Below are 24791 nucleotides of genomic sequence, written 5' to 3'. Positions count from 1 at the left end.
GATTCTGCAATTCTTAGTGATTCCGTGTAGCGACTCGGCTGCACTCCGTAAATTTCCATACGCATTCCATAATTTCCTTCGCGAATCTTAGAATTCTCGTTCTCTCGTATTTCCTGCTAGCGACTTTGTAGCATTCTGCGACTACTTTTCCAAGAGTTTTGGATTTTTAAAGATTCTATAACCCTTTGCAAACTGACGTAACAATCTTTTGATATTTCACGCGTTCCCATAGGAAATCTCAGAAGCTTCTTTGCGGATGTTGAAATCCTTGGCGATTCTACAGTTTTGTGTATTTTCACGTGTCTGTTGGGTTTCGTAACTTTTCATTAAACAGTCTCGGAGGTTCTTGAATTTTTAAAGATCCCATGACTTCGCATAAACGGCGTATCATACTTTTCCATAGGAATTTTATATTTTTCTTCGCGAATCCTCAAATTCTTCACGATTTCATAGTATCATTCATAGCTCAAGGATCAATTTTCATTATGCTTATTTTTATTATATGTATTATATGTATTGCATATATAATATTATATCATATGTAAATTTATATTTATATTTATTATATTTATATTATATGTAAATTTTGACTACGTGGAAGCTTTTATCTTGTGATTTTCCGCTAGGATCTTCGAATGTTCCAAAATTTTACGTAACTTTGTACAGACCCACGTAACAGTCGTTTAATACGCCTTTCACCCCATAGAAATTTCATACACCTCATCTTTACCTATCGGCTACGTAACTGGTATCAATTGGGTAGTTTCTCTTCATCAAATTAGTTGAATTGACTTGTTCCGGCGTTTGGTCGAGTGAAATCGACCACTTTTGATCAGCATTTGGAAACGGACCCTTGAATTACCACCAACCTTACTGCATTTGTGTTTAAAGGGTCTTCAAGAGAAAAGAAAGTGGAGTCCGCAAGCCGGATACGCGTAAAACCGCAGTTCCCAGAAACGATATATAAATCGTATTTCGTCGATCACCAGAGACCTCTTCTTGCTTTCCGGATCCAAGTTTCGAAAGTATTTCGAGGTATCGATTACCACTTCGCGTCTCGTCCTTTCGAAATCGTACGCAGGTTCTGTATTTTCCTGCGGCTGGTGAACGAAGCGAGGTTCGACGCAGAGGAGAGCGAGCGAATTTTCTCGAATATTTCACTCGCGTTCCAACGGTCCACTGTCCGTACAGAACTTCAATACTGAAATCTAGTCTCTCTTTAACATTTGATAAAGAGTGATTTCTCTGCTAACTGACAATTCTTCGATGTTTCGAAATCAGCGCATATTTTTCCTTTCAAAACTGCACGCAAAATGTAAAAGCATGTAAAATACCCAAAGATAAGATAAAATAAAGAATCAAAGTATCAATGCTCGTTATAATAATTGATAGATAAAAAGACATTTTTCATGAATATTAGAGCACTAGTTCTTTTCCATTCTCTTTTTATCTCAATCTGCTTAAATCGTGATTTGTAAAATAACACTAATAATATTCGTTCAATCGAGTGAAAGAGGACCCAGAGGTCTGACGTTTCTGGAACGTGAAACTTCAAAGAGAGCAAAAAAAAAAAAAAAAAAATGAGGAAAAAAACAAACTGGAAGTTGTTGTTACTATAATCACGTTTCGAAAATGTGAGTGTCAAGAGATTAGTTGCTGGATTGTTTATCGGTGTGAACGCACCAAATATAAGCTGATACAGAGAACACTGTCTTGGCAAATTGTAAATAAAAAGAAACGGAAGGAAAATAACGTGTTGGAAAGCACGACGTTATCGTAAAAGCCACGGGATGTGGTCCTTGGTCTTTAATTTTTCCAGAAAAACGTTCGTAAATCAAGCTTTGTTTCGGTAGAAAACGACGTGACTGATAACTTTCGTTTTATCTGTCACGGCTATTATCAATAATGCTACCAGCAAATCAATATCCAAACTTTCGTGCAACGCTGTCCGCTTGTGGTCATTTAGCTTCCTGTGATTAATTTTATTTTTAGGTTTGTTGATCTTGGATAATCAACTTAATTATTGTTTTTTCGTTTTCCTAATCAAATTTATGGGATATCAATATTTAGTAGATTTCACCTGTTTGTACGCGAAAGTACAGGTATGAAATCGTGGAATGAAGTAAATTATATTATACAAGACGGTGCATAAATCAGAAGAATAAACAAGCAAAGTTCGAATTGTACCTAAATGTGTAAATATCGCTGCGAGCAAATATTCCATGTTGTTGTTTTAATTCGAAAGTTAATTTAAGAGAACGTTAATCAATTGTAGCTTCTACAATACGAGTAAACGAAAGAATGTGTAAATACAATGAAGAAAAATTCCTCGCTAACTGTTAACTTCCAAACTAAAACAGACATCGTATTCCCTGTCACAAATAAATAAACAAAATTCCAGTTACGAATACGAAAAAGCAGCTCGTTTAAAAAGAATCTGTCGACACGTTTGACGTTAAACTCGTTCCGCTAATTGGTTCTGCCTTAACCAATTCCACCATTCATTCGAACATTTCCGTAGAAAATCTGTCCATCTAACACGCGACCATAGAAACGATGTCGTGGCCCGCAAGAAACCGATGAGATACCAGATCTCCTGGACTTTCAACGGTTCTCAATTAGAACATCCTGCTACCTGGCGAGCAACGAGAAATCCATCGACTTTTCTTCCTCTTGGACCGGTTCACGCCCCTGTTTCGCCTGCTTACTTACTAGCGCCGCTGATAAGGAGAACGCGAGCGTGCACGCGCGTATCGCGCTCCCTTCCCATCGCCGAGAGTGGGTCACGCATGGGAAACTGGAACGGTTTCATCTTGAGGCGGAAGACTCGATTTTTCTCCGGAGGAGAAACCGCCGATTTTTCTTTCGATCGGTTCACAGTTTCTAGGTTAGGCGCCTGTAAATGTTCCTATATATATATAGGGTGTTTTGTAATTAATGGTACAAGGGAATGATTGTACGCCAGTGGGATAGAGTAAAACGGTTAGACACGAGGCTCCGTTTTTGAGAACATTGATTTCAAGTATTTGTCTAATCCGATGTGATTGGTTTACGGTTTTCAGGGGAAGCGCGTGTAAATATTCGTAAATATAGGGTGTTTTGTAATTAATGATACAAGGGACTGGATCTACGTCACAGAAAATTGATCTGAAATATTTATCTAACCCAATATCTTTCGATTAGTTTATGGTTTTTAAGTGAGGCGCGTGTAAATATTCGTAAATATAGGGTGTTTTGTAATTAATGGTACAAGGGAATGATTCTACGTCAATGGAATACAGTAAAGTGGTTGGTTACGAGGCTTCGTCTTTGAGAAAATTAATTTGAAATATTTATCGAATTTAATTTCTTTCGATTAGCTTACGATTTTTAGGTTAGGTGCGTGTAAATATTTATATATAGAGGGTGTTTTGTAATTAATGATAGAAGAGAATGATTCTACGCCAGAGGAAATTGATTTGAAGTATTTATCTAATCTGATGTCTTTCGATTGGTTTATGGTTTTTAAGTGAGGCGCGTGTAAAAATTCGTATATATAGGGTGTTTTATAATTAGTGGTACAAGGGAATGATTTTATGTCAATGGAATACAGTAAAATGGTTGCTTACGAGGCTCTGTCTTTGAGAAAATTGATTTGAAATATTTATCGAATTTAATTTCTTTCGATTAGCTTACGATTTTTAGGTTAGGTGCGTGTAAATATTTATATATAGAGGGTGTTTTGTAATTAATGATATAAGATAATGATTCTACGTCGGAGAAAATTGATTTGAAATATTTATCTAACCCAATGTCTTTCGATTGGTTTAGTCCTTTTTGTTGAGGCGGATGTAAATATTCGTATATATAGGGTGTTTTATAATTAATGGTACAAGGGAATGATTCTACGTCAGTGGGACACAGTACAACGGTTGAACACGAGGCTCCGTTTTCGAGAACATTGATTTCAAGTATTTGTCTAATCCGATGTGATAGGTTTACGGTTTTCAGGGGAAGCGCGTGTAAATATTCGTAAATATAGGGTGTTTTGTAATTAATGGTACAAGGGACTGAATCTACGCCAGAGAAAATTGATTTGAAATATTTGTCTAACCCAATATCTTCCGATTGGTTTATGGTTTTTAAGTGAGGCGCATGTAAATATTCGTAAATATAGGGTGTTTTGTAATTAATGGTACAAGCGAATGATTCTACGTCAATGGAATACAGTAAAGTGGTTGGTTACGAGGCTTCGTCTTTGAGAAAATTGATTTGAAATATTTATCGAATTTAATTTCTTTCGATTAGCTTACGATTTCTAGGTTAGGTGCGTGTAAATATTTATATATAGAGGGTGTTTTGTAATTAATGATACAAGAGAATGATTCTACGTCGGAGAAAATTGATTTGAAGTATTTATCTAATCCGATGTCTTTCGATTGGTTTATGGTTTTTAAGTGAGGCGCGTGTAAAAATTCGTATATATAGGGTGTTTTATAATTAATAGTACAAGGGAATGATTCTACGTCAGAGGGATACAGTAAAATGGTTGCTTACGAGGCTTTGTCTTTGAGAAAATAGATTTGAAATATTTATCCATTTTAATTTCTTTCGATTAACTTACGATGTCTAGGTTAGGTGCGTGCAAGCATGTATGGCTTTGCATATATATGTGATGACTTGTAACTTGAATTACAATAGTTGTAAGAGGCGATTCTATTAATATCGAAAAAATAAATTAAAGATGTGGAGCGAAGCGTTTGGATACAAGGTTTGGTTTCAGAAATATTTATCTAACCTAATTTCTTTCAATTGGTTCACAGTTTCTAGGTTATAGACGTGTAAATATGTGTATGTCGAGTGTCTTGCGGCTGATAGTTCAAGAGGATAACTCTATGTGAAAAAATAAGTCGAAGATGTAGGATAATGATTTTTATGATTCTAGAGAAAAGTAATTCGGAATATTTATCGAATCTAATTTCTTTCAATCGGTTCACGGTGTTTCTAAGTTACACGCGTGTAAATACACGTATACATAGGGTGTTTTATAAATAATATCTTAAAGGGATGATATCTACGTGAAAAAATAAGTAAAAAATGCAAAGTTCTTAGGTATAAAAAAACCAATATTTCTTTAAAAAAAGGAAGCATATCATGTATCTGAAAGGTGGTTGAATTTGCAATTTTTCGGCAACTTATGCAACACCATACATAAAGCCACGGGGACTATTTAAAGAAACGCATCGAGAGCTCGCGTTATCTCACGAACGAGCGCAACCAACGCGTCGGGATTCAAGTTCAATTCGGTCCGGTGCAATGCACTTTGGCCGTGTTCTTTCGAGAGTAGATGGAATGATTCATTCGACGGAATTAGTCAGAGTCGCAAGAGATCGATCGTTGGAAACCGCGCTCGATTTCACGGCACGTTTCGACGTCTCGGAAACCGTCGTCGATCGTGTCTCCAATCGTTTCTTTGTATCTCCTTCATTCTCCCATCTGAATCGATTCCTTTCTTTCTTCGATCCTTCGAAACCTAATTTTTTCGAGTTTCCACGATATTCCACCGATCGATCAAATCCATTTTCGGAAAATCTCTCGTTTAAACGATTACGTTTAATTTCTATTTAACCGATAACGATGATCGATTCTTCAGAAATAAGACGATTAAAAGAGCAACTGAAGGATAATCTGTTTCAGATGATACTTGAACGAGCAAAGGAATGAAAAATATAAGAGTAGATTATTATTACTATTATTTGTTATTAACGCTTTGTCTGTGCGTTATCCAAGATGATTCATTTTTTAATTAATTCGTAGGTATTTATGATCGAATCTTTCTGAAAATCATTACGTATTGTTACATTTAAATTTCTCGCGAAGCATCAAAGATCGAGACGTTGATATTTTTAAAGACCATTATAGGGTTAGTGGTATATGGCGTTAGTTAATATCAAGAAAGAGCGATTTAAAGATAATACATACAAAAAAAAAAAAAAAAAAGAGAGAAATGAAAAGAAACGAAGAATAAAAGAAATAACTGAATTATTCACGCAGTGTAGAACGTGAACGAGGAATTCGCTTAGTTGGAAAAGACGCGTGTGGCGTTTCGCTGCAGCAGCCACGACCTCTCCATAAAAGTCTCTCGATAACTGGGTTTCTCTCGACGTTACTTCTCGCGACATCGCATTCAAAACATGATCTCCTTTCTTTTTCGCCTTCTCCGAAGCGCTTGGTCATTTTTCGTCTGCCTTTCGCGAGCCTTTTCGTGTGGCTCGGCCGCATAAAATCGACCATGGAACCTGCTCCGATGCATAATGCTCAAACATCAACGTTAGCTGCTTAATTACTTTATCAATCTTGCGTTATACAAGTCGTTTATTGTGTTAATTTTCTATTTTGCGTAGTTTCTCGAATTTGAAATTTCATACTGACATCGTGGTCCATCGAAGTATGAAATTTGTACGAAAGAATGGAAGATACTTGAGAAAATGTATCGTTCGAACGACGAAACAAATATTGTTCGTTTACTTTGTACGATATCGTAGACAACTCTCGAAAACGCATAAATTTCGAGAATTTCTATTTCTTTACAGAAATGAGGAATCTTGCTTTCTTTTCTATGGTTTCCATATGATTGTGGAACTTTAGAAAAAGGATCTATGTTGGACAGAAAATAGGGAAGGTATAGAAATAATGGAACGAAACAGATTTCTTCGTGAGGAGGATTTCGTATAGAATTTCGTTCATCCATGCGAGGTACGATTTTTCGGTTTTGATTTCCAGTTGTTTTGAAAATTCCTCACAATATTCGTGATATTGATTTTATCCGTTATCCCCAGGTTGCTAAATCGTTCGCTATCAACAAATATATATTAGACCTCTGGAATATGTTAGTCGTAGGAAAAAGTTCGAGGTATTCGAGTCTGGATACCTTGATAAACAAGTTTCAGGCTCAGCGACCGAGTCACTTGTGTACACAGCATTAGAAAATGATTGTGAGAGCCACGTTGAATATGGCGATATAAGAAAATAAATTATTTTCCAATTTCAATACAATTTTCTTTTTCTTTGCATATTTTTCTCAACGGTTCTATCTATATGACATTCGGAACAAAAATCTCTTGATCCATAAAGCTAAAAACACATACACCAGACATTTCAAACGATTCCATTTGCAATCGATCAAAGTCAGAAGAACATTTTTCAAAGACTTTCTAAATCCTTTCAACCGCAGATAGTCTTCAAACGTTTCGATACCATTTCCAATCTCCGATCGTGTGTTACAGCGTTGAACAGTCGTTCGTTAGATTTCCTAAATATTTTCATTCGTAGTATCAAACCAATGGTCAAAACCATAGGAATTTATCAGTATATCGTGTAGATTTTTCGATAGAACCGGCGTGGCAGGTGCAACAGTCTTCAAGCTCGTTTACAGTGGCGAAAAGATAGTGACTTCTCAAACAAATTTCCATTCCACGGTCGAAACGAAATTACAGAAACATCGCTAATGCGTTTCTTCGAATTCTTCCAACGAAAATTGATCAACAATTCTCAGCCTTCATTCCTATTACCGCAAACCTAATCACCGAAACTTTTAGTCAAACGTTTGCCAAATTTTCTAGACATTTCCGTTGTTAGCTAAAAGAAGACCATACAAATCGTCTCTCGAGAAACTTTCCAACTTCTTCAAATTATGAGAGAACCAACAAGTGTGTTTCATCGTGACAGAGATGGTAATGTAAATTAATAATAGTAACAACAACAACAACAATAATAATAATTATATAAGAAATATAATATAATATAATATAGTAAATAATAATAATAATAATAATAATAATAATATAAGAGATATAATATAATATAAATAATAATAATAATATAAAAAATATATAATATAATAAATAATAATAATAATATAAGAAATATAATATAATAAATAATAATAATAATAATAGTATAAGAAATATAATATAATATAATCTGAGTGAGTGTTTCGTCCAAGATCTGCTAAATATAATATAATATAAATAATAATAATAATAATATAAGAAATATATAATATAATATAATAAATAATAATAATAATAATAATAAGAATAATAATCGTAGAAGGAAACCGCGTTTTCCTGAGGCAGAGTAGGGAAAAAAGCAGCGTGTGGAAGCGTGGCGGGGAGAGTGTGTTTTGCATAGGCGCAAATAATAATATAATATAATATGATATAATAAATAAGATATATAATATAGTATAATAATAAATAATAAATAATAATAATAATAATAATAATACGAATAATAAGAATAATAATCGTGGAAGGAAACCGCGTTTTCTTGAGGTAGGGTAGGAAAAAAAGCAGCGTGTGGAAGCGAGGCGGGGAGAGTGTATTTTGCCTAGGCGCAAAAGTGGAACGAAAAAAGAGCCACTGAGGCCCGGTATTCCAACGGCCGAGACGGTGAGATGAAATCGAGGACGGTGCACGCAGGCAACCGTGCCATTAAGTAGATTGAATATTACCCTATATTCGGTAGACGCAATCAATAGCCTAGAAAAATGCGCTATTCTCCTCCGTAGCCTAGCGCGGCCTTGAATGAACTATCTGCTTCGCGTCTAATTTACCACGGAACAGCGTCTCTCGCGTGCGTACGCGATCTTCCTCCACGGAGAGACGCCTTCGATTTGTAGCGAAGATCTGAACACAATCTTAAAGACACTTGAGCTACATAGAAGCCAAAAAGTCAATAGGTTGGAACTTGATCGTTCTATTTCCAGAGAAAAACAATTGTTTCAATAGAACTTTGTGCCGTGATATCTGAGCTACAGAGAAATCACACTGATTTACCTTGTCGGTTACTTTAGCTGTTTTAGAATACTATGTGATTGCGTATTCTGGGTCTAAGATTAAGATCTTCTTGAAAAAGTCGAGCTATTCTTCACTTTGACATGTGAACTCGGTTTTTACGATTTTTCCGTGTTTTCAATGGCTGATGGGAAGTTTGAAAGATCAACGATACGCATAGGCTATTGTTGGAAGTTTAAAATTGGTTTTCCTCGTATCTTCCGATTTTGAAAGGTGTAACTCTGATTATGTATACCAAACGTAACATCAAGGGCTTGTTGAAAGACCAGAATCGATTTGGATTCTGAGTGATTCGTTTAGCTTTCGAGTTATTCTTCTTATAGCGTTCGATGAACTGTTATATTTAAGTTGGAGCAGTTGGTTAATAAATTTTCCAATGGGATGATTCTACCGGAAGAAGTCGATTTAAAGTGTCACGATAATACCACGAAACTTGTATACTTTCTCAATATTTACCTTCTAAAGGAATATTTATATCTGGAAATTCGATCTCGATTAATCCTTGCTATATAAATCTTTATCTGATTATTTTCTTAGAGGATTAAGAAATTAGAAAAGCATCGCAAAAAAGAACAAACGTGTAACATGTACATTTTCCACAGAAGAAATCTCCTTCCAAAATAATCTCACCGAAATTCGATCCTCTTCTCATATTAATTTCTCCAAAAAAAAAAAAAAAAAAAAAAAAAATTCAATTTTTTAACATATACATAAGTCTCTTGTTTAACTATATCTTCGAAGAAATAATCGCAAGAAATACGAAGAACACCCCAGGGAGGAACGAACTCGAGGAATGTCCGATGTGAATGAACTTCTCGTACGTTGCCTATGAATGACGAGTGTTTGGAGTAGCGTAGAAGGGATCGAGTGGCTGTTTAGGGTTGAGCTTTGGTTTCCAGTGAAATCTGCGACCCGAACGACTTCTAGGAACGCACATGGAGCATTCGGCTTAGACTTAAACCATAGCCAACCTTGTAATCAACTATAAATTATCGGATCGAATCACAATTAGAATCAAGTTACGAAAGGATTCTTGTAGTTGGTGTCGCTTTCACGTTACACTTTCCAGCTTATTTTCTTTCGTTCAAACGCGCGCCCGAACGTTTTCTACGTCGGCTCCCTTTACACACATAGGAAACCACGAAACCTGTTTCGTTCTCACACGATGGTAATTTTCGAGTTTGGAGCTTAGACACGTTTTTCCCAACGACAACTCCTTTCTAAGTGGCGCGCTGATTACGAATGCAAAGAGCACTGTTAGTCGTGTTTAAATGGTAATGAGAGTAGTAATTGAATGATTTATGAACGATTGGCATTGCGTCGCTCTATAATTTCTCTGTTATAAATATTCCAAGCTACGAGTCCGTAATTATCGTTCGGGATCATAGGCAATGTGATATTTCGAAAAATTAGTGATATTTTTATCTCGTACGTTCGAACCATGCTATTTTCTCTGATTTCTAATTGTGTCGTTGATATATGTACGTATTTTCGTTCGACGTCGTTCGTCTCTGTTGTTTCAATAGAATTTTACACTATCGTTTAGCTTTTTATCCGGAGAACCGAGTATCACGAGTGGTGTGAACCAGTTCGCTGCTATTTCTCGTAAAATAATCCCGCGTATCGTTAGAAAAATTTACTGATATTCTTACAAATTATGAAAACGTGTCGGTTGATTGATTCAACCGTTTAGAAGTGATCGATCGACTCCACAAATTGAAACGAACAGCGACGACGTTAGAAACATTGTCTTTTCAGTTTGTTTTAGAATTCTCTATTTTTCGTTATTATATCATATAATTTATAATTTAATTATAATTTAATATCATTATCCTCCCGCGATAAATAAATTTACGGGAGCGTAGGACACTCCTCAGAATCGAAACTTTTCGTTTTAAAATTGCCCAAGTCTTCGACCGTTCCTGAATTGCCAGTCATGAGTTTAATTTGTGGAAGAACAAACAATTGATGCGGCTGGACGAAAATACTCGCTTAAATTGTAGCCGTGCTCCTATCGAAAATCGATTCATCGTCTCGTTCGCGAAACTCTGCAGACGCATTGTTAGATCGCTGCTTTAGCTGAAGCATCGAATGAATTTCATGCAAGCTCAGTCCGTTTGGAACAGTTGGTTTTACCAACGAAATCATCCGCTTTATCCCGTACCCCTTCTCTCATTACAATCCACGAATTTTTCTGATTTTTGCTGAAATTAAAAGCGTCGGAGAACTTTCATTTCATTTCCGGGAAATAAACATTCGACCTTTCTATTGAATACATACGAATTCTCTTGCGATTTAATCTTCGAGACGAAAGGAATTTTGAGAAATTTAAATTTCTATTTAACGTAGACCAACCTTCTTTCGTTATTTTGATTTATCCATAGAACTCTTATTTTCCATAAGATCTTATTTTATTCTATAAGATTTTCTATATGTCTTATTGCTTTAACTTATTAATTTTATTACTTTTTAATTTAATTTTAATTTTATTATTAATCTTATTACTTTCTATATACCTTAAGCTTTGCTCGATTCAAAGATTTATTCGTCGAAATAAAAGATATCGGAGAACCTTGTTTTCTATTTAATAAGAACGACGTTTATTTCATATCGTCTTCCTATCGATCCAGATCATGTTCGACATAACGAACGAAGAGTATGAATTTTGTAATCAACGTATGATGATTCTAAAGATTCTGGTAGTCTCGAATTCTTCTTATCTTTTGATATCGATACGTAATACGTACATTATGATGTGTGCATTATGATTATCGTTCCAATATATTCTATCGAATCGCCTATCGTAAACCGTGGCCATTTATTTTATTTCTCTTTCGATTGGTCTATCGACGATCGAAAGCAGCAAACAAGAGATATTCAGTTTAATCGATATATAACAATGCAGTTATCTCGGTGCTCTATTTTCTGATCTACGAAAGAGACACTTCAAATTTCAGATCGAATGTAATGATAAACGGAACATCAATGATTACTAACCTATCCTCTTTCTTTATCTATCGTTCTATCAACAATTATGTTCCAAATTCAAATCTACAAAGAGTATTTAAGATCGAATCGATCACGCTGAAAATTTCGCTTTTTATTTCATTCAACGCAAGTTTCAGTACTTTAGAAACACGAAATTGCGTCTATTCCTTGTTTTATCTTATTATGCTATTACATCTGTCAGAAACATAAATTAAATTTCATTCTGAGCGATAATATTTGTTTTAACGTCATTGCTCGGTGTATACTTTTTTTTTTTTTAACGATATTTTCTTCTCTTTCTGATAATATATCCTTCGTTTCGGTATTTACGTATTTGCATATATTTAATATTTCCATCTTGAACGTAACACGATATGCAACATTCGTAGCAGCGAATGTATTCAAAGATTCACATATTTTACAATAATCGAACATGTAAACGTGAAATTTATATGTAAAATACTACACATCTAGCTGGCTAATTGCCAACTTGTGAAACCCCATGTTTTCATGCACAGATTCTAATGGCACGATCGAATCAACGAGCGTACAGTCCAATCGGCTACTGTACAATCTACCTTCTGCTATTCGCTTTATTTACACCGTTCTCCATTCACGGTTATCGCGGCAAATGCGTACAAATTCGACGCAATCAGGCCCGTTCTTGAACCTGTATTATACCCACTCCATTTCTATTTACTCTCTCGGTTCCTGTGCCTCTGTAATCAGCAGTCGAGTCGCGTTCCTTCAATGTAACTCGAGGGAACGCACGTCCATTCGAATCGACGATAGTTTCAAGGACTATGGTAGTCTTCTTAACTCGCCAACAATCAATAGTTTATCATAAAATGTGTTCAAATTGTGTGGAATTTTTTTTACTTTCTTTCGAATATGATCGAGGACCAAAATAGCGTAAAATAGTTTATAGTCGCCAATGACCAGGCAACTGACGCGATTTTTGATCGCTATGCATGTAAATTTCTATTTTAATTGCAAAAATATTTGAATTTTAAAAATACGATGGAACCTCGATTGTAATGTGATCGGATAACACGGGAAAGTCTATCGTAGAATAAAATCATAGAAAACATTTTGATAACGCAACGCTGCGCATGTATTTAGATTTAATTAACTATCTGATCGGTTGGAAATGTTTGTTTAAATGGTTTTACAATAGCTGACTATTCACGCTTTCGTATCCTTCGTGTTAAAATTTCCTAAAAGATGGAATTATCGTAAAGTTGGAAGCAGTTCGAGCTCGGTTTGTAATGGAACTTGGATAATCGAGACTCCGCTTTTAGTTTCCTTAAATTCCATAAAATTAAAGACCGCGCAACAATTTACCGCGTCGTTGAAAATGTTCGTCGATTTCCTTAAGTTTCGATTTATCATAAATTTCATATCGTCTCTTTGTCGCTGTGTCATTTCACAATGACGTTGTTTTGCTCTGATAGCCTTTTAGGGTTAAACTTCGCAAAACTGTAGAACCCAGGTGGTAGAAAGAACGACGAAAAGAAAAAAAGACACGACAATTCAATAACGTAAAGCGATAAAAAAAAAAAAAAAAGAAAAAAGAAAATTACAAATGAAATATTGCGTTAATACAAGCGACGACTTAGCGCCGAAGATCCAGTTTTCCATCTAGATAACGCCTCGATACCTATTTACGGTCTTCGCGATCTCTACTCGATATATACTTGTCTACTTTGTTGGTTAGCAAGGGGCAAGGAGACGCCCTGGTCTTGGAAGATTCATCGCGAACTCATTACAGTTAAAGCTATGATATATGCGTGCTCGTTTCATGGGATTATTTATGCCTGGATGCAGGTGTCTTTTCTCTGTGTCTGCAGACGTTGCATGCTCGTTCCATACTCGTACGCTGTTATTTTTGAGAAACGCTTTTAACGAATTACGCTTCGCTTTTACATTGCTCATTGAAAAACGCTTTATTATCTCTGATCGCTTCGGATGACCTTGGTCGGATACATTCTTTAATTATCCCGATGCACCTCGAGCATCGATAGAATAGAATAAAGCAACACGCTTTCCCCTCGTTACGCCTTGATATTTCTTTTCATTTTGCCCGTAACACACGATAAGTTAAGCTTCGGACATTCACAAGCTTCTCTCTGATCCGCATAAATAAATGCTCGTTAAAGATCCACGATTGAATCATAAATTACGCTAAACCGAGATCTATAGAAAATTCAAGAGTGCAAAATTATTCAAAGGGATATACCCATCACTATATTCGTTGGCCTCTGCTACCACCGTTTCGCGTTAGTTTCTCGATCGTAGCCACGGAAACGCGTACGTTCGTGAAATGCTCGGTCTGCTCGCAGACCTACGAAAGCCCACAGACCCAGTTCCTCCTAAAACGTGCTCCACGTCCTATATAAACACACGAAACGTACAAAATTCCTTGTTTGCCAGTCTCTCTGGAATTCCGTGTGCGCACCGGTGGCGAATCAGGGTCCTGCGAGTCAAAAGCCGGTCGACGGAACGACGTCCCTCGTCCGGACGAGTTATTAACCATAAATTTGTTCCACGGCTACGAGGCACGACTTGCTCCCTGAATAAGAAGCGCCTCGAACAAAAGACAAACACCGAATGCTTGAGCATTGTTCGGCTGCACCTTGTGATTTTCAGCGTGGTCTTTCGCTACTTCGGCCTGGCCTCCGTGACGTGATTCGTCTTAAACGAGGCATTTGCATTCCTCCCTTGGCCTCTGGCTCGTCTGATTTAAGAAGGGAATATACGCCCGGGCCCGTTCCTCGTCCCGGACGTTTCTCGATCGCCTGTTTCGAGCGAGTGCGCGCGCGAGCTCACGTTTGAGTAGCCTTCTCTTTCCGGCGCGCGTAGAAACGAGTCTGTCTCGAAGAGACAGAGGTAGAAGGAGTCGCGTGAGGCAGGTCAGGCGTCCTCGGCCACGGAGAATGATTCATTTTCAGAATGGGCCTCCTCTTCATCGAGGTATTCGCATGCCTGCTGCCTTTTCTTCCACGTCGACCAAACGTATACTGTTGCCGATGAAAGTATCGCGACATTCGTTCCAACCTTTTGTCCATATACCGCCTGCGTTTCGTGAAACTTTCTTTTCTTCCAGGTGTCGTTTGTTATCCACATGTAACTGTCGTTTATTATACAGGCACAGCTGTCGTCCTACACTCGTGATATTTTCAAATATAATACGATGTTTGGAGACTCGGAACGGTAGTGTTAGATGCTTTTGTCAAATATTTTGAAATTTCATTAATATTGTAAAGTGAGACGCGCCGATCAGCGTATCGGTTGATCTTCGAACGAACGTGAATACGTACAGTAACTGTAAAAGGTGCCTGTATGTACTTTTATTATTTAATGAAACTTTTTTTTTATTTTTGTGGTATGAAATTTCTGTGGTCATACGACAGTAAACGAATCGTCCACAAAATGGTAAACTCTACTTTTTGAAACTTCGCTACTGAAGCACTTGACTGATGCTTATCTTGTGATTTCATGGATTTTTTTTTTTTTTTTTTTTGTACTGTGTGCTTTGTGGAATTAACCGATTCGCCAAATAGGAGGATTTTAGGGGAATTTAGTATACTTGAAGTTTGGTAATTAGTGTGCAGATATACAAAGGTGTGCTTCGTGTGGGCATTGTACACAGGTGTTACAAGTCATTTGTTAAAAATATACTGCTCCGCAGAGATTGATCAACTATATCAACTGTTATTTATTCGTTGTGTTAATAATAAATATTTTGTAAATATTCTTCTAGATACATGTATTTTCAGATTAGTTTCAAATTTCAATCAGTATAATCTCGATAATATTTATGGCGTTTTAAAATGTTTCATACAACGCACATTGTCATATTACCGTCCTAATGAAATTTTAAAACGTTTTACAGAACATGAAAGCATTTTATTTTTTGTATATTAGGTTGTCCGAAAAGTTTCTTTCGTTTTATAAGGAAATAATAGACGCACAATGTTTTTTGTTTTATACTAGTTTATCGAATTGTGCACGAACGTAATGATAGAAATATAACGAAATAATTCGATAAAATAATTTGTTGTTCATCTATTATCACCTTATGAAACGAAAGAAACTTTTTGGACAACCTAATACTTTCGCAAACCATTGTATTTGACTATTTGCGAATTATGTTTCGACTTTCTTCCCGATTTTACGTTTTCTTTTCTTTCTTTTGTCCTTTTTGCTATCCTCTTTTTTCAAGACTTCTACTTTGGTTTCTTTTGAAAAAGTTTCCTTTGCGTGCGTAGTGATTGATGTTTCGCAGGTCTCAGGACACTTCGTTTTGGGAGAAATTAATTTCAGTGTCCGTTTTTAGGTCAGTTTGGTGCAGATTGTTCAAAATTATTTATTAGTGGATAAGCGATGTTACAGAGAAGAATAGGAGATTCGAGAATTCGCGTCTTTCGACGCATGAACGTGTCTCGGAAGGTTTCTGTTAATGTTAATTATTTGACTGATGAAAGCTTCGATTAATCATGATTGGAATTCGTGACACGCAGAAATGTAGAACATTTTATACTACGTAGAAAGAAATGTCAAATGGAAGATTGCGCTCCTGGAATTTTCTCTCTGTAATTGAAATTTTGCTTATCAAAAAACAAGCGCATCGTTTTAATTGTATTGTTTAATTTTTTATAATATTACTACTAAATTAATAATAAAAACTAGGAATCTAATCCCTTGAAATTCACATACCGTGTGTTCATATTGCTCTGTCGTTAATATATTATTATGTCCTATTAATGTATCGTTGCATAATTGTAATATTATAACAGGAAGTTCTTAAAGAAAATTGACCTTTGATTATCGATCATATCGTTCTCGTTGAAACTTCGATAATGAACTGTCGAAATTTCGCTTACGTTCAGTAGACTTGCTCATTAAACTTATACGTTAAGCTTATACGTTTTATAGATCTTGTAATATTTATTAAAAAATAGCGTATAACCATAATATGACAAGAAAAAAATGTTCCATCTCTTGTTAAAATCTTTCGTAATATGCCTATGTCACGGTACAGCATGTTCATAAGAACGTAAAAATATACCAAGTAACATAGAGAGATATCCGTAAAAAGTCAAAGACCAATCATACTTATTCACTTTTGCTCGCTCTTCTCTGAAACAATTAATTACCTGTTCTCCCCATGAATCCAGCTTTTCCTTGAACGACAAAATTACTTTATTTTTAGTGCATACGTAGACAGAAATAGCGTAGAATAATTGCAAATGATAAGGGCAAGTATAGAATTATTCTTGTACGACTCGGTTTGCAAGGAACATAATTACGGAGATAGAAAAATTCGTTTCGGTGAAACGACCGTGGAAGGCCGTATGTATCTACCTTGGATTCGTTTCTTCGATGGTCACTCTGGATGACACCGTGTGATTACTCGGAATTTTAATAGTTTTGTCATACGAGTGAAGGGTACCGAGAATGATTTTTCCCGTGAGAGTGACACTGACCCGCTTCTCGACTAATCCGTCCCGTTAGAGAGTGATTTTCCTCGTGGAAAGCAACGAACACGAGGAATCGTCCAGTTTGATGTAGCATCGAAACAGGAACTATCACTGTGTAGTTAAATGTATTAAATAGAAATGTCAAAAGTAATTTGTTTGAAGTAAAAAAAAAAAAAAAAAAAAATAAAGAAGGAGGAATTGGCGTATACATAAAAAAAGAAGAGATAAGTTACATAGCTGAAATAAACCTACTATTTTTTACATCTAATAATACATTGGTATTTTTACTAAACCGAAACCGAAAATTTAGTAAAACAATTTGCTACAAGTTGTCAAACACTCATCGTTATGAGAATCTTTAAAGAAAACGCGATCGGACGTTAATTATCCTTCAGCATCTTCTGCCATTTAGTACATTACAATGGGACATTAGTAGAATACAATAATACATTAACGTTAACAAGCAAACTATATGAGATTCACAAAATATAACAAAAATATAACAATAAATAATATAATAAAAATATAATAAACAAATATGAAGTATTTCAAGGAATAAAATACTCATCAGAAGTTTAGCAAGAAAATGACCAACAAAGTCTCCAATATAGACCCTATCGCGCGAAGAATAAAATTTGACAAAATTTAACAGAAAGATGTGCCAAAAAAATTGCTAACAACGCATCGATCGAAGAATAAAATTTAGCGAAAGAAACTATCAAACGAATATCCAATACATCACTCATCATGCAAAGAATAAAATTCGATGAAATGGAAGAAAAAGATCTGCCAAAAAATGTCTAACAACGTCTCGTGCGAAGAATAAAATTCGGCGAAGGAATCTTCCCAAGAATGTCTAATGTAAACACCTGGATCCAAAGAGTAAAATTCGAGCAAAGTGTCTCGTAAAACTGTCAAAGGCTCGTCGTTAAAGGAATCGTCAAAGAGACCGGCGAAATAATAACCGAACTGCAACTAGATTACTGAAACTAGTATATGGTGTCTCGTTCTGGAACGAAATAGGAGTGTGCCAGGGATTCCTCCGGCATCGAGTGTGGGACGCTGACCTACCTCACGCGAGCCACGCCACACACGCTCTTTCCTCTTCTCTCCGTCTCTCTTAGGAGAGTGTGGCGAGTTTATTATAGTTATCTATCGCTCGTTGTTACACGAGCACGTTGTGCGAGCGCACACGCCTTCCGTTTCGAGTTCCGCGGAGAGGATCCCAGAGAGAAGTTGAAAGAGGATGAATAAAACGAGGAAGAAAAAGATAGAAGAAGCCAAGGACGCGTGGCAGAGAGGCCGAGTACGAAGAAACGGAAGTCACGTTCCGTCGTGCTGCCAAATTCGAAAGTGTAACTCCGCCGAATTTAGTCGACGATTGGCGTTCGACTGTGATTGGCGTGTGCACTCCGTCGTCGTTGTTCCATCGTCCACGTCTGTCGTTCCAAGTATTTTAAACGAGACTCTGTTCTCCGTCCGCCGCCAAATTTTGACGACAGAAGTGGTCCGACCTATACGTAAGAAGATAATTTAAAAAAATCCGCTATTATAGTTGTGTAGTTATTAAACGGGGGATGTTTGTGTATGGCAAAATGAAAAATTTGAAGATATACAGAGCGCGTATGATACGCAGCGACGAATAAAAATAAAATACTCGAAGTAGAAGGTAAGACACAACGGATAAAATAAATTTCTATTTAAGAGCATAGGCTATAACGATAGTGGTATTTTTATAGATAAAAAAAAAATAATCGCGTACGACGAATGATTAAAAAATCATTGAAAAACCATTCACCTTTATTTAAAGACAAAAGCTTGCGAATAATTATATCTGTTAACGAGAACAATAACTTAAGTACACTGTTTTGAAAATAATCGCTAAAGAACATTTGTTACTATTTTAAGTAGACCGTAGAATGGAAGACCTGCGAACAATTATATCTCTTAACGAGAATAATAATTCCTGTCATTTTATTAATGACAGAAAATGAGGCAATTTTTCGATATACAAAAAGGCGCCAACCATAAAAGGAATATCCTTTTATCCAGAAGTCCATTTTCTTTCGCTCTTCCGTTCTATATCATCATCTCCTCTCTGTTCTTGTTTCTCGTTACAGTACGTACGTACATCTTCCTTAATCATGTACTATCATCCACCACAATAATGAATCCATTCGATTACGATGCGAATGTGGTGCAATTTACACGCGAAGCGAACCAAATTTCTCGCAAAATCATTGCGCTACATACGTACGTTACAGACCTATCTTTCGCAGAATTATTTACGAGCCGATGCCGCGTCCTCGAGAAGTCGCGTCGAGAATGAAATTATGACACGAGAGTTGCCATGCTTTCGCCCCGATTTACGATATCATCGTGTCGTGCCGTTAAATTCGGTCTCGCGTCTAAAATTGTCTGTCTCGTCGTCCCACACGATCAGCTTATTTGTATCGCGCGACTTGCAGCCTTACGAACCGCTGAACCTTGCTTTCCAATTTTTCCTTCGATTGATAATTACTCGTTTGTTAGAGATACGGTGTTTTTCTTTTTTTTTTTTTTTTTTTTTTTTCGTTGTTCGTTAATGGGAGTTGAGAACAAGTCTGTCGAGGATGCTAATTATGTTTGAAATATGGGGATGATACGTTCTTTCGGTTATTTTATTATGCAATTATATTTTTCTAACGTTAAAAGACATCTTCGTACGCAATTTGGACGAAATACGAAGATGTTATTGGCGTGCGTGATTTCTCGTTGCGATTTCGTGCCGAACATCTTCCTAAGACGTTGAAATTTGTTGGAGAAAATTGAGAGCAAGATAGAAATGTAAAAATTGGAGGATCGTAGCAGGGAATGTTCAGTGTTTGAAGAAAGACAAAATATGGTCGGAGATTATCAAGATTATTTTATAAGCTTATTGTTTAGCAGAAGTTCGATCGTTTAGAGTTCGACGAGATTAAATTTTTATTTACGAAACGTATCTATAAAGCGTCAATTAGCTACTATCTGTATTATTATTTCAAAAGAAGATTCAGATAATTTGGAAGAAACATACTTCTATTGGAGTAAAATTCGCTTTTAGCGACGAAATCTTTGAAAATATATTTTCGTATCTTTAGACAGATACGAGGCTCAGTTCGTTTAAGATATTTCTTCTTCAGGACAGAGGTAGACGTCGTAATTAAGCGTGAGTTCACTGGGTAAAGTGTTCCACCACGGAATAGACCAGCCATAAACTAGTATTAACGCAACTAAGATAACTAGAAAACCGGAGTTACCTTATCGTCGGGTCGTTATCGAATCCCTGTCCCTTCTACGACTCGCCGAGCTTTTAACTCCGATAAGTCAAGGTGTATTTTGGAACGTTACTACATAACGATCCTTTGCTTTCAGCCGAAGTCCTTCAGTTTCATTCAGTTCCGTTCCGATTTCGCGTTCAATCTAAAATGGAAATGAAATTTTGTTTCGGTAATTAAATATCCGTTCGGAGGAATTATTCAGAGAAACGTTGCCTAATTAATCGAAACGTTGAAACAAGAGACGTTCCTTCGAAACAATCTCATTCAAATGATACGTTCAAAATGATTCCGTTCATTTGCGTGTCACGTGAACTCCGTGCACTTTGCATCTTCGAATTTCCCATATGCTAGTTAATACCAACTATCGCATGTGTACATTTATTCGTTTCACCACTCATACGATACACGTGTTTGTGGACACATAAAACTTATTTCTAACTTACAAACTTGTCTAGACCTGTACGATTGAATATATCTTACCCATTAGCGTGAAATTGTCAGCGGACAAATATTTGTCCCGCGCAATTGGAGTTCACTGTACAACGCGTAACTGGCCGCTGCAACTACCAATTCTTCTCCTTCAATTCACATCATATGAACCTCGATGAACGGATTCAATCAGCAAAAATTCGTTCAATCCAGCACTGACAAATATAAATATGATTCGTATAAAATGGTGTTCTATTGGCTTGGCAACTGAATGATTGCGGATTTTGTCGTTACCACCTAATGACAAAATCCGCAATCACTTAGTTGCCAATCGAATGCTATGAATAAAAGCAAAGAAACGTTCGCAGTCTACCAAATTCAAAGGCAAAAGCGACCGTCTCGGGAAATCGATCGACCGGCGTCGGTACACGCGAACTTTAGAAAGACGATCGGCAGGGAAACTACAGGCGCGGCGTGAAAAACCGGTAAAGAAAAAGAAAGTTAGCTGGTGGAAGAAAGGAGGAAAGACAGCCACCCAGCGGGGGGACACGCGACGCGAAGAATAATGCCCGGGAGCGCGACTCATTATGATTACGCGTAGCTGCGAACGTCGTCGGAACACGTCGTCCCGGCATAAGAGTAAGAAAGAGACCGGTTGATATCGACCGTCCCTAATACACGCGCAGCTACGTTAGTGCTTGCACACATTCGCGTTGCTTCACCAAAGCCGCTATTTATTCCGTGTGCGTATTCGTATGAACGGGCCAACGACAGAGAGCGGAATACCAGACGTCAGTGTGGCTCTGGTGCGAACGTAGAGACATCCGATGACCGTATGCAAATCGCATCCTTGACTCGGCGAATGCAAGTACATAACACGGACGTGTACACTCCGTTAGGCGTTGGTGTATATACCTGCGTCAACGGGCCAACGACCGGCGCCGTGGACGTCTCTCTTTCTCTCCAAGTCTCTCTCCTCTCTCCTCTTCTGATCTCTTTGCTCTCGAGACTTTGCTTCTTCCCTCTTCATCATCATCGTTTTTTGTCTTCGTTTCTCTCTTGCTCGGCTGTCCGTGGTCTCGAGGGCTCGAAACCAGCAGTGGAAACTTTCTCCCTCGTTTCAGATATACATGGTGTCCTGTAGTTGTGCTCCTATGCACGTACAGTATACGCAGATTGCAAGGGGGAATTTCGTTTTTCACGAAAAACGAGAACGGAAAGTTGGGACGAAGTTTGATTGCGTAGAGGGTTGTTTCCCAGAAATTTACTGTCCTACGTTCGATGGGTATGCGCGAGTTCGCGATTGCTCGTTTTCGCATCTTTGCTGTTTCGCACGTGTTTGGTGGATTTAGTTGGTTGTGAAGCGAATTTTTTACCCTTTAATCGTATTTGGATGTTTGAACGTGCGATTGGATTTATACGTTTGCTGGGTATGTACGCGTTGGATCTTTCTCGCTTGGCATTTTTGTAGCGGCTACTTAATGGATTTGGTTGGTTACTTAATGGGCTAATACCGAGTTTGATGCGGAATGGTGAAATCTTATGTAGAATTTGTATTTGAATGTTTGCACGTGCGATTGGATTTGTCTGTTTGCTGGGTCTGTACGCGTTTGATTTTTTCCTTTACGATTTCTGTATTAGCTACTTGGTGGATTTGCTTGGTTACTTAATGGTGTAATACCGACTTTGATGCGAAATAGTAAAATCTTATGTACAGTTTGTTCTTGGGCACGCGTAATCCATGCGATTTCATGCGTTTGTCGATGTCGAATGCACGTATCTGATTCTTTGCTTTAGTATTTTTGTAGCAGCTGTTTAGAGGATCTGGTTGGACGTTTAATAACGTGATACTCGGTTTAACCTGAAATAGTGAAATTTCACGTGTAATATGTATTTGGCAATCGTTAGTTTGAAGAACTAAGAGTGAAATTGAAATTGAAACCAAATTTTCTCGTAGACCTTTCGTTTAATCGTTACAATAATCCGTAGCATATGAGAGCTAAGATATTACAAGCAGTATATTAAAGAAATATATTAAAATATTACCTGCCTCGATAACTATACCATCCGCAACCAATTCTTCGATTATTCTTAATATAAAGCTTGCTATACATTACAAACGTTAATAAAATAAAAATTATTTTGAAAAGCTCGACATCTTCGAACCTAACAGATGATTCTCATTCTCCATTATATCATGATACTAAAATCCTACTGTTTGACAATAAATCAACGAAAATATATTTATCGCGTTGTTCTTCTCTGATCTTCGTACGCACCAGTTACAAGACACTCTGTATACCACGTGACGATGTAGTTTCTCCCAAAACGTCGACGTTCTTTCGTAGCTGGTCGAGATACGGGCGGGCGCCGCTCGTTTCTACGTGGATATACCAGCCACGGTTATTTCTCATGACTTTTATGCGTCGTAACTTAGCCCGGGATTAGGACCTGGAGCCAATGTTCGTCGCCGTCGCTCGTCGTAGGCAGAGAGTCGGGTTTCTTCTTCCTCAGGAGCACCAGGGGAACCATCGTCGCCTGTGCCAAGTGCGCGACAAGTGCGCTCCTTCTCCGTTCGTTGCCTCCAAGCAGGGCCACGAGACTTCGAATAGAGGGTGGATAAGAGGGAACGTGGTTTTGCTTCGTTGTAAATAAGTCTGGAAGGTTTAAAGACGGTAGAACGATGGAGCATCGAATTCCATTGGGATTTACATATCGTCGTTCTAGTTCTTCACCGTTCTATCTCCACTAGCTCGTAAACCGAGAGAATTAAGTTTAAAGTTGATGAGGCAGATGAGGTTTAGTATGATCAAACGATTGGAATTAGGACTCAAGCGAACCGAACCTTTGATGCTCCCTGAGTAAAACTTTCGACATATTATCATAAGTTGAGATGTACTTGGATTGGTTAATTGCACTTTTTTTGTAGAAATGAAATTAGAATGGTTGAAATTAAAAGCTAGGGCGATGATACGAGGCATTGGAAAATCACGTCGGTCGACTGTATGAATCTACAGCGGGAAAAGGATGATGGTGTGGCAAATGTAGCTTTTTAAATTTGCTTTAGAATGTACTATCGTTCGTGTTATCTTCTCGCGATGAACGAACTTGCGCAAGCAAGTCTGTTTGTTTTATCAGAGTTTTCGGCTATACGTAATAGACGAAAACAGAGTTCTTTATTGTACGAATATCGAGATAAAACGCTTCCAATTTACAAAAGAGAAGTTTCCCTAACGATCAATCACCTTTCCAGTTGGCAATCGGCGGGGAAAAAAGAACCGCTAACAACCGAGTAGAATCGCCGCGACTGTTCAAGAACTGCCGGAAAAAAGTGTGAACCACGGTGACCGATTTCGTGCGTCGTTTTTTCCATTCTCAGATACAAGAACCGTGTATTGCAGTCGTGCGAATAGTCACATAACGTAGCCGACTCATAGAGCCAGTCGTAGAATGAAATTCATTTGATTTTTTCGCCACGCAAACCTATTTAACGCATCGAAAGATTCAAAAGAAACGGATTAGTTTACGGATCAATGGTAGAAATTTACAAAGAGAACTGCGTGTGTAAAAATGTAAATGCAATTTTCTGGATCGTTCGAATTGATCGATTAACGCGATCAACGATGGTAAGATGGAATTTTCTTCGGTTTACTGGGATCTTCGAATTTGTATTCGAATGATGATATTGCGAAGAACAAAAACAAGCTTCATCTTCATCTTCCGATTTTCTGATGGAACGTAGTGATAAAATAGCT

At 37.2% G+C, this 24791-nt stretch overlaps 1 protein-coding gene across 2 annotated transcripts in view; it reads left to right on the top strand.

The window, feature by feature from the left end:
• The window catches only part of LOC126865203 (uncharacterized), a 278672-nt gene that overhangs the window by 11413 nt on the left and 242468 nt on the right, over window positions 1-24791 (top strand). The gene's annotated exons all lie outside the window — the stretch shown is intronic.

This window comes from Bombus huntii, chromosome 4, assembly GCF_024542735.1.
Source record: "Bombus huntii isolate Logan2020A chromosome 4, iyBomHunt1.1, whole genome shotgun sequence".
In the NCBI taxonomy this organism is placed as follows: Eukaryota; Metazoa; Arthropoda; class Insecta; order Hymenoptera; family Apidae; genus Bombus; species Bombus huntii.
This window is presented reverse-complemented; position numbering and strand designations above follow the sequence as displayed.